Source organism: Muntiacus reevesi, chromosome 21, assembly GCF_963930625.1.
Source record: "Muntiacus reevesi chromosome 21, mMunRee1.1, whole genome shotgun sequence".
In the NCBI taxonomy this organism is placed as follows: domain Eukaryota; kingdom Metazoa; phylum Chordata; class Mammalia; order Artiodactyla; family Cervidae; genus Muntiacus; species Muntiacus reevesi.
This window is the reverse complement of record NC_089269.1, coordinates 4,522,651-4,526,127: the sequence shown is the minus strand read 5'-3', so window position 1 is coordinate 4,526,127 and position 3,477 is coordinate 4,522,651. Positions and strand designations below refer to the sequence as shown.

Below are 3,477 nucleotides of genomic sequence, written 5' to 3'. Positions count from 1 at the left end.
AGCAACTGTCATCATTAACGGATATTGTATAAGAAAACCACATTCTCCCCTCATTTGTTTCTTTTTTCCTATAATGATCTTAGAAAGACGCATTTGACCTACATTTCTACTACTTCTATAACATAAGGATAATGTAGTTCAGAAGTGAAGGATGGCAGAAACAACAACGAAAGGTGTGAAAGTCAGAAATATTGTTAAATAAAGAGATATGACACATGTGCAAGGGTTAATGGTACATAAGGCCTTCCTTTGTAGCTCAGTTGGTATAGAATCTACCTGCAATGCAGGAGAACCCAGGTTCAATTGCTGGGTTGGGGAGATCCCCTGGAGAAGGAAATGGCAACCCACTCCACTGTTCTTGTCTGGAGAATCCCAGGAATTGAGCCTGGAAGGCTACCTTCCATGGGTTGCAAGAGTCGGACACGACTTAGTGACTAAACCACCACCAATGGTACATAAAGATATGCATGTGATAATGCATATGATTATAATGAAGTAGATGCTTTTTGCTAGCTGTACATGGGTATGGATGGAGTCCCATAACTGTGGTGGTTTATCTTGACACGTGCAGAACTGTTCTTTTCATTGTCATCATTTGCATGTTGGTTAAACATTTGTTACGCATTTTGTCACCATTGAAGCGCTTTTCCTACTCACTAACTTAGAAGCAATTTAAGCAATTTTAAATTCCCACTCTGGGAAAATAAAAATGCCATTAGGAGAAAACACATTTACTTTGATTTATTCCTATCAATACATTGTAATTCAAAATGTATTTTTCTGATTACATCTTTGTTCAATAATTGCAACTACACAGTATACTTTTTGTTGAAGGAATCAAATGTAATGTTTATCTTATAACTTCAGTAAATTTTGTTATCTGTTTGGGCTTCATTTATGAGAATATTTTTTCTCATTATAAAAATATAAATATGTTAACAGTTCTCTCTGACAGACAGGTTATTTTGTGATATTACCAGGTCACAAATGTTGAAGTTAAAAGTTCAGAAATGGGGGTTTCAGGGACAAATTAGAGGTACGGTCATAACAGATGAAAAAATACTATATGTAAAATAGATAAGCAGCAAGAAATGACTGTATAGCACAAGGAATTATACCCTTTATCTTATAATAGCTTATAATGGAATATAATCTGCCAAAGTAGCGAATCACTACGCTGTACACCTAAAAAGTGAAAGTGTTAGTCACTCAGGTGTGTCCCCCCCGAGACCCCACGGACTGTACCCCGCCAGGCCAGGCTCGTCTGTCCGCGGAATTCCAGGCAAGAATACTGAAGTGGGTGCCATTCCCTTCTCCAAGGGATCTTCCCAACACAGGGATCGAACCAAGGTCTCCTGCACAGCAGGCAGATTCTTTATCATTATAAGTCAACTCTAATTCAATTAAAATAAATGACTTTCTACCTTTAAAAAAGGAAGAGAGGTCCGTGCTCAGCCAGCAGCCCTGGCAAGACCACGAGGGGCTGAGGACCTCTGAGGAGTTTTCTCGTCCCAGTGTCAGGTTCTGAGTGTGGCGGGATCAGAAACCTCGTTTTGTTAAAGTACCCAGACTGGATCAATTCAACCAATCCTATTTAATAAATTCTCAAGGGATTGACCTGTAAACCCAGGTGCAGATTTATTTCTTTATAATAGTAGTAAGAACTTGGGCTATGAAGTCAGCAGAAGTGGTTTCTGATCCAGGCTCACCACTAGTAACTCTGAGGGCAAACTGCCCTCTACATTTCTCTGAGACTCAGTGTTGCATCTGTAAAATTCAACTGTCATGAGGATTAGAGGAAACGTATAAAGCAACTAACTCAATGCCCAGTTCGCAGTGAACGCTGGTTATTATGATGAGCATAACTGTGGAGATGACAACAAAAGAGGAGGAGGAAGAGGAAGACGAGGGAGCGGAGGAGACACGGCTGCAGGAACCATAAGGATTAGACATACTAGTCCATCAGAGAGAGTCTGCAGAGAATGAGGAGGCGTTTGCTTAGGGGAGGATCAGAGTCAAGTGCATTGGGTAGAACATTATAAAAGCTTGGGCCTTCAAGCCATGAGGATGTAGTAGCCATATCCCTCTACGCTAGGGATATGGCTATTTGGCAGACAGGATAAGTTGTTTCTATCCCAGTACCTAGAACAGTGCCTAGCAGATGGTACGTAATAAAGAGTTAATGGATAAACAGGTCGAGTACCCCAACCCAGAGGACAGTGATAATTTCTTGGTCTTCGGTTCACCTATTTCTGGACTCAATACAGGCATTACTCTCTCCCATGTCTCTTCAGTTCCCACACTATATGACCACAGAATTTCTTCAGCAATATAATCAAATGTTTCACAGATTTCCCCATTACATCAATCACATTTAGACATTGTCTAATTAAACTCAAATCACTTTGTCATTCACTATAATCATATTTCAAAATTCTGTGAGTTCTTCATTATAACCGAACAGGCGCTTAAGGTAGAGACTAGCTAAACACTCCTCAAAGTCGTGTCTTCCTTTTCCTGGGCACACAGCTAGATTGTTTCTCATGCCCATGACTGAGTTTTGACCATTGGTAAGTGTGCACAAGTAATGTACATTTCTTCCTTTCCTGGTCCACAAAATCTTTCTATTTAAAATTCAGCCCCCTTGTCCCTGGCCTGGGTAGAGTGGTACCTGGTTGGTTGGTGGTGCCTGTCTCATATCAGGGGACAAAACAACTCCTTGTTTATCCCAGCTTGGCTTTTGCTCTGTGCCCATGCCTGGTTCATGCTCTGGACACATGGGGGAAAAAAAAAATTCAGCTCCCTGTCTCCCTCTGTCCAGATGAATGTAGAGAATCCTGTGGTCCCAGGAGATGGTAGAATCAATGAAAGGAAAAGCCTGGGTCTCTAAATAATCACATGGGCCAAAGTCTGCCTCCCTCCTCACCATCACATGCACACATATCAACCTCCATTGGCTTGTGATGTGAAGAGAAACAGATCTTTATTGTATCAAGTTATTGGGACTTGGGGGTTATGCTTATAGCAGTTACCATGTTCTGGCTAACTTAGAACAGTAATCATGTCACTTTATTGATTTTTATTTTAAATACGCATATATATTTCTTGAGAATATTAAAAAGTATATCTTGAGAACTTGGAACAATTCATTTTTTTCTTCTGTGTTTCATATTTACATGGTTACCCAAGCATATCCTCTTTCTTCTATCCTCTTAGTCACCCATATCACACCAAATCAATCAATCAGCAATCAATTCTGATGCTAAATATTCATTACTCTTCATCCCCACTATCTTTACCTGTTTATTAGACCCCTAAGTTTCCCACCTGGATCACTGAAATAACCTACTATAGTTTCTACTTGTCTTCAGTCTTTTATTTCTTCATCAGCCAGACTTTGCCAGACTGGTCTTTCTGACATAAAAATCTGATTTCATCATTTCTTTGCTTAAAATTCAGTAACTCCCCATCGCCTCC

The 3,477-nt window shown here is 40.1% G+C and overlaps 1 non-coding gene across 1 annotated transcript; it reads left to right on the top strand.

The window, feature by feature from the left end:
* Positions 1-2,645: 2,645 nt before the first annotated feature.
* Positions 2,646-2,781, top strand: LOC136152588 (small nucleolar RNA SNORA48). The gene has a single exon (XR_010660259.1). It is a non-coding gene; the product is annotated as a small nucleolar RNA SNORA48 (small nucleolar RNA).
* Positions 2,782-3,477: the final 696 nt, after the last annotated feature.